Source organism: Canis lupus, chromosome 7 (genome assembly GCF_048164855.1).
Source record: "Canis lupus baileyi chromosome 7, mCanLup2.hap1, whole genome shotgun sequence".
NCBI lineage: Eukaryota > Metazoa > Chordata > Mammalia > Carnivora > Canidae > Canis > Canis lupus.
In genome coordinates, this window is record NC_132844.1 from 62,920,763 (window position 1) to 62,928,067 (window position 7,305).

The 7,305-nt window shown below is 46.7% G+C and overlaps 1 long non-coding RNA gene across 1 annotated transcript in view; it reads left to right on the forward strand.

Annotated features, from left to right (window-relative positions):
• Positions 1 to 6,780, forward strand: part of LOC140636342 (uncharacterized) — a 28,013-nt gene extending 21,233 nt beyond the window's left edge. Inside the window, exon 3 of the long non-coding RNA XR_012033612.1 lies at positions 6,114 to 6,780. This is a non-coding gene — a long non-coding RNA (uncharacterized lncRNA). The remainder of the gene's footprint in view (positions 1 to 6,113) is intronic.
• The last annotated feature ends 525 nt before the right edge of the window (positions 6,781 to 7,305 follow it).

Consider the following 7,305-nt stretch of genomic DNA (forward strand, 5'->3'; position numbering starts at 1 on the left):
TTCAAATGCTCCAGATAGTCTACCACATGTGTGGCAAGGTGTACACCTTGTCAGTAGGGTAAAGCTAAAACACAGCCTTTCCTGATCCTGGGCATTTCAGCCTAGACACCAGTAGGCTGCAGTAAAAGTCACCCTGAATCCTGGGTATATCTCATCTAGCCAGGAGGGTGGGGACACAGTCTTCAGGTTGGAGTGGGCTTGGGACACTGACCCAGTACCAAAGGTTGCCCTAAAGAAGGTCAGGAAGTCCTGGTCAACATGCGCACAGGAAAGGTTAGGATCATCACAAGTTCAATGATGTTTGGATTTGGCCAAGGGCATTCTAAGAGAAGGTTCAATTCAGAAGGCAGGTGGGGCAGCAGTCAGTACTGATTGTAGGTAGGACCTCTGGGATCTGGATTCAGCACTGGGAAATAAATTCAGGTGAGGTCTGATTGGGAATTGGGGCCAGGAGCCCATGCCCAGGGCTTAGGGAAGAATTCAAATCAGAAGCAGAAATTAGGATTCTTGGAAAGACAATCTAGGATGTATCATTGACTTCAGCATGAATCCTAACAGAAATGCAATGTTGCTTCATATGTATGTGATTTTGAGTTTACACACATAGTAGAGAGTTGTAGACTTGTTCTGTTTCACTCTTTTAACCCTTAGCACTGAGTTTTCAACTTTTGCTTTCCGGCAAATTTTTTAAAACTTATTTACTTATGTATAACTTACATAAAGTAACGTGCAAAATCTTGTGTACAGCTCAATGGATTTTTTACGGCAGCTTTATTAAGATAGTTCATTCACATTCCACAAAATTCGCAGTTTTAAATTTTCAGTAATTTCAGTATATTCATCAGTTGTGCAGCCATTACTGCTACCTAATTCAGAATATTATATCACCCTCAAAGTCACTCCCTGTTTGTTCTTCCCTGCTCTTCACCCCTGGCAACCGCTAAATCTACTTTCTGTCTCCACGGATTTGCCTGTTCTGGCAATTTCATGTAAAAAGAATCATACAATATATGACATTTTGTGTCTGGCTTCCTTCACTTAGCATAATGTTTTCAAGGTTAAGTCATGTTGGGGTTTGCATAGGTACTTTATTTCTTTTTATGGTTGGAGAATGCAACAATTGTATGGGTATACCACATTTCGTTTATCTGCTTCTCAGTTTATGGACATTGAGTTGTTTCTACATTTTAGCTATTGTGAATAATATTTGTGTGCAAGTTTTTGTGTGGACATAAATTTTCAATTCTCTTGAGTATATACCCAGGACTAGAGTTCTGGGTCATATGATTATCTTTAATGTTTTGAGGGAATGCTAAACTGTTTTCCAAAGTGGCTGCACCATGTTACATTCCCACCAGCACTATACAAGGGTTCCAATTTCTCCATGTCTTGGCCAGCACTTGTTATTGTCATCTTTTTTTATTATAGTCACCCTAGTGGGAGTGAAGTGGTATCTCATGGTGGCTTTAATTTATATTTCCCTAATGACTAATGATCCCGAGAATCATTTCATGTGCTTATTTTATTGGCCATTTATACATCTTCTTTGGAGAAATATCTGTTCAAGTGTTTGCTGAATTTTGAAATATATCAAGTTATCCCTACATGACTATCACCATGTAACATTTCTTGCACCCAAGAAAACTCCCTTATGCCCCGTTCCCATCAAATCTTTCCTCCAAACGTAACTACTATTCTGACTTCTATGATCATAGACTAATCTATTAGTCTATGTCTAATAACTATATTAGTTTATGACTGATAAATGCTTATGGATGAAATGATATGATGTCTAGAATTGATTTCAAAACAATCCCCTCTGTGTGTGTGTAAAGAAGTGTTATATAAATCAAACAAAATAGTCCGTGGGTTAATAATTGTTGATTAATCTTGCCTGATTTTAAACTTCATAAAAATGGAATGGACTCTTCTATATCTAATTTCTTCTATTTAGTACATTGCATGTGAAATTCATCACTGATGTTCTTTGTTTCTTTGCATGTAGTATTCCATCATATGAATACATGATGGAATGAGAAAGTTTACTCATTCTACTGCTGATGTTGATTTGAGTTGTTCCTAGTTTGTGGCTATGACAAATGAAGTTTCAGCACTTTGAAAAGTTAATCCATTCAGCTGGTCTCTCCAGAATATCTGGTTAGCAACCTAGGTCCCAGATGCAGCTGGTCACAAAAACACAGTAGGGAGATACACCTGCTGCCCTAGTAGCAGTCAAGCTGAGACTCTGATTCTCAGTCTGAGGAGAGCAACTCAATTCCAGGGCTGAAACATAGGTGGTGTGGTGGCCTCAAAGGGCTTGGCTGTGACTTAGAAGGAAAGGCAGGGCTGAGCAAGTAGGGAGGGGCAAATACTAGGAGAGTAGGTAAGGGAGGGGGCACTTTAGAGGGGCTACTAAGAAGTCCCTCTGCTTGGCCAAGTGCTCAAGCATCCTCTGACTTCCAATCCAAGCTTTTCCTTCTCTCTAGCCTTTTCTCAATGAGCAGCCTTGGTGGAGACAAAGTCACAGTCACTCACCTTGAAGTGAATTAAAGAGGCGAGTGAAAAAATGCTCTTTTCCCAAGGAACTTTAATGATTCAGTGACTGCGGTTGGCATGGGATATTATGGCCATACACTTTTGGAGACACTGGGAATTTGCCCTTTCACTAATGGCAAGGGAATGGGGTCAGCACAATACACAGTTCCAGGGCATTGTTCATACTATGTTTCATATGGAGGGGTTCCCTGGGGTACAAAACAGAAAATTCCATCTGAATGGTGCCCCCGGAGCTGAGCCACTGACCCTGAGAAGACTGGGCTTTTGTCACTAATGGGCAGGGCACAGCCAGTAGGTTTCTGGCATTTGCCTACGCTTAGCTGCATCTTTGTAGAACCACTAAACAAAACAAAGATTTGCCATGAAATGGGCCAGGGCCACCAAAGCAGGACCTACTAACCCACAGCACTTGGGCAAATTAAGAGTGCACATCTCTTTCGACGTACACACTCCAATCTGGATATGAACTATGGGGCTGATCTCATGAAGATCACTGGGAAGACATGTGCAGATCTTCTGTGAAGTGATGCTGTGGCAGCTGGTAGTAGAGGTAATGTGGGGGCCCATCAGAGAAATAGAAAGGTAGCATGTGGTGGCAAGCCCTGTGAATTCTGGACAGCAACCAGAAACAATGAACTAGATGCACATACAGCTTCTCAGTAGATCTTTAGAAATGGTGCTGAAGGTAAAAGAATAAGACAAAGAGTAGAGTCTACAGTGCAACACCACATGTGTAAATTTAAAGGACAGAAGCACACAAATGCAACTCCAGGGTATACCCCAAAGGACAGAATGGTCACCTATGGGGCTGGGGGTGGCGGTGGGGAATGTGGCTGAGAGAGGGGCTGTGCAGGGCTGGTGCTGAGTGTGTTATGGCTGAGTTAGGAAGGATGAATACCCTTCCTGAGGAAGGAAGGAGGGAGGGAGGAAGAGAGAGAGGAGACCATTCATTCTTTGACTTGCTTGAGGACATTCACTGGGTTGCAGGCTGATGGTCTAGTGGTTAAGTTGCATTATCCCAGAGCCTTCTCTAGGAGCACAGGGGGCTGAGCTACCCAAAGAGAAAGGAGTGAGCAGTGCTCTGCTCCTCCCACTAATGAGCCCTCACTGGGCTAGCTGGGCCTTATTAAGTTTCAAATTCATCAAGGTTATGAATGAGATTTCTCCTCCTTCCCTTGGAGCCTGTTGAGATTTATACTATGTACCAGGCAACTCTGCACTTCATTTTCCCTTCCCTTCTCATTTCTTTAAACAGGTGGGTGAGGCTCTGTTCCCCAAAGAAATTCCAAAGCTGAGAGTCCACCTGTACCCCTAGTCTCCAGGCAGGAGTCTGTCTCGTGAAGGAACTAGCTTGTTGATGAGATACCTCCTGCCATAGTGGGTCCCTTCCTCTGGGCACCCCTCTTGCAGTCCTGTCCCACCGTCACCTCACTATCCCTTGATGAGTTCCTTACTCGGGCTGCTTCTTTTCCTGGGGGTCCTGGGGCAGAGGATTGGCAGTAGCACAGATGTTTGCCAGGAGCTATAGGCAGATTCTAATTTACATGAACACATGCGTGGCAGAAGGGCTTGTCTTGAAGGCCTGTGTGTGAAGGTTCACCTGAAGAAAGTAGGCTATGGCAGCACAAAATTGGGGTGTCAGCTGTGAGACACTAGAGAACCTCCTCCAAACGGCAGTGCTTGGAGAATTTGGAACCCCTGTCCGGATACTCAGTGCTGGAAGGACTGAAGAGGAACTTGTGGACTTGTAACCTTGAGTCCCTTGTGCTGTCACTTAAACCCATTTCCATAGAATTACAGTGTGAGTGCAGGGACACAGTGTAAGATCATCTGTCCAGCCAACTCCCTGGCATACAGATGGGAAGTAGGAAGGGAAGCCATTCCTCCAGGTATGCAGAGAAGACAGGTGCCCCTACAACTGTGTGTGTGTGTGTGTGTGTGTGTGTGTGTGTGTGTGTGCACGTGTGCACACACATGCAAGTATGAGGTTCCAACTAGAACCTGATCCTGGCCTCATTCTGAATGGGGACATTCAAGGGTTTCCATTTCACAACCTAGTCCTGGAGCCCAAGGGTGCTACGTTTTGTTTCGGAGGAAAGCAAGTTTGGGAAATGGATGGAGAAGACAGGGAAAGACAGAGACAGAGACCTCTTGGCAGAGACAGACATAAAATAGACTAGGCAAGGTGGAGAGAGAAGAGCAGATATAGGATGGACAAGATGAGGGGGAAGATGAGGAAGGCAAGGCAGGGAGTGGGGAGTACTGGGCAGATGTGGAGAAGCAGCACCCTGCTTTGAAACCCTCTGAGGCTGACTCCCTCCTCCCACCCCATTCTTGCCACCCATCCATGGAGCCTGGCCCCAGAGTGTGCACCAAGTCCAGTGTTGGTGCTGCTTCCAGGTCATGCGGGGCCTTCCTTGCTGCCCCCCAAGTTCTGTCTGGTTCCTGGAGGCTTGGCCAGCATAACAGGTAGACCTCCCATTCTCACTCTCTCCCCAAGCTCAACACCAGCTCAGGCAAGTCAGTGTTTGCTCTGGTGCCAGAGTCCTGGGGAAGGGACAGCAAAGGAGACACAGAGAGACAGTTAAGTAGGAGCATGGTATTAGCCCTGGGCTTCACACCCCTGGATGTACATAAATCGGGATTGGACTGGAACAATGGGCAACAGCTATTTCCTACCAGCCCTCTGAACAGTGAACAGTGGCTAAACCTTTTTACCCAACATGGTAGAAGCAGAGAAAGCCACCTTCACCAACATGCAGAGTCTGCACAACACAAAGTGTATCTGAGGCCAGAGGCAGTAAGGTGGCCATGGGGGGGCCTGGACTCAGCTCCCTGTGGGCCAGGATGGACCTGGTTCACCACCTGTGAGCTGTGTCACAGAAAGGAGGTACTTTATCAGCCTGGCCTCAGTTTCTGTATCTGTAAAGTGGGTTTAATAACCTTTCATGCCTGTGGCTGTTTAGCAACACATTCCAGCACTGCTCCTGCCCTCCAGTCAGTGCTCTGTCCAGCCTTTCCCACTCCCCATCAGAAGGTCTTGAAGCTTCTGGGTCCTGCAGAACCCCAGACAGAGCAGCAGACCATCACACAGACAAGTCGAGTCCTTGAAGCTCTCTGAAGATGGGTGGAGCTCCCCGGTAGAGCTCCCCGGTGTAGAAGCACCCCACAGACACACTGGAGACACCTAGAATCCTAATGGAGATGCACAGAGCTTCTCACTTTTACATCCATGTGTTCCTAGTTTCCAAACTGGGTGGGAGGGTAAACTGAGGCAGTCAACAGGGAAGCGATAGACAACACAGGTTGGGCAAATCTTACTTTGGTAAACATGGTTTCCCTGCTTGGAGAGGGTCACTAGCAGCCAACCCCAGATTGGCAACAGATAGGAGCCCACAAGAGCAGGGACCTTGAGGGGGTGCCAAACAGCATGGAACACCGGGTGGGTCTGATAAGCAGCTGCCTCAGCTGCACCTGCACGGGCCATGCTCACCCAGCCCCGAGGTACCTCCACTCACTCCTTTCTTCTTGTTCACTCTCTCTGTCTTCATCTCCAGCTGCCAGTCCATGGGTCTCAAAATAACATGAGTTAAACATCTTAAACATATTCATCATGTGGCAACATCAACTCAGAAAGCAGTACATCTTGGAGGCTGTCACAAACCCAGGGATTTTTATCTCAATAGTGAATGACTACAGGATCCCTGGTGCTGGTAAGGACCCATATCCTCATATGTTACGATCTGATATGTAGGCAGAATTATTGGTTGAATGGAGTCCACAAAATGGCTTCGACCCCCCAGTCCTAATCCCCCAGGACCTGTGAATGTGACCTTGTTGGAAATAGGGTCTCTGCAGGTGTAATCAAGCCAAGAGGAGGTTGTTAAGATGGGCCCTCATCCAATGTGACTGGAGTCCTTATAGGAAGAGGAGAAGCTGGAGAGATAGAGGGAAGGTGGCCACATGAGGACAGAGGCAGGGATTAGATGCAGCCACAAGCCAGAGAGCAGCTGGAGCTGCCAGAAACCTGAAGACAGGGCAGCCTGGGTGGCCCAGCAGTTTAGCACCGTCTTCAGCCCAGGGCGTGATCCTGGAGACCCAGGATCGAGTCCCACGTCGGGCTCCCTGCATGGAGCCTGATTCTCCTTCTGTGTCACTGCCTCTCTCTCTCTCTCTCTCTCTCTCTCATGAATAAATAAATAAAATCTTAAAAAAAAAAAGAAACCTCAAGATACAGGAAGGATGCTTCCCTAGAAGTTTCAGAGGGAGCGTGACCCCGCCCACATCTTAATTTCAGACTTCTGCCCTCCAGAGCTGTAAAAGAATAAATTAGTGTTGTTTTTGACCACCCTGTTTGTGGTACTTGGTTACAGCAGCCCCAGGGAAGAAGTGTAATATTTAAGTAGAGACAGCTGGGGTTGGGAGGAAGTTGGGCACTCTATTTAAGGGGACCCTGGAGTCTCTTCTCTTCTACTCAGGATGGCAATCCTCTATTTTCTGTCCCTTCAGTACTTTAGCCAGTGGATGAACACATCATTAATTCACAAGGGTTGGTGCACCTGGCTTTGTGCTGGAGCCTGAGGAGGACGCAGCAGGATCAGATTGAAATCCCCCTCACAGCCTGGGCTCTAGCTGGTGCCTGGGGGATTGGCAAAGAGTGGGACTCAAGGGCACCTGGCTATGTGACTTTGGGCATAGGACTAAACCATCCAAGCCCACTTCCTCCCCTGTAAAACAGGGACAAACCTT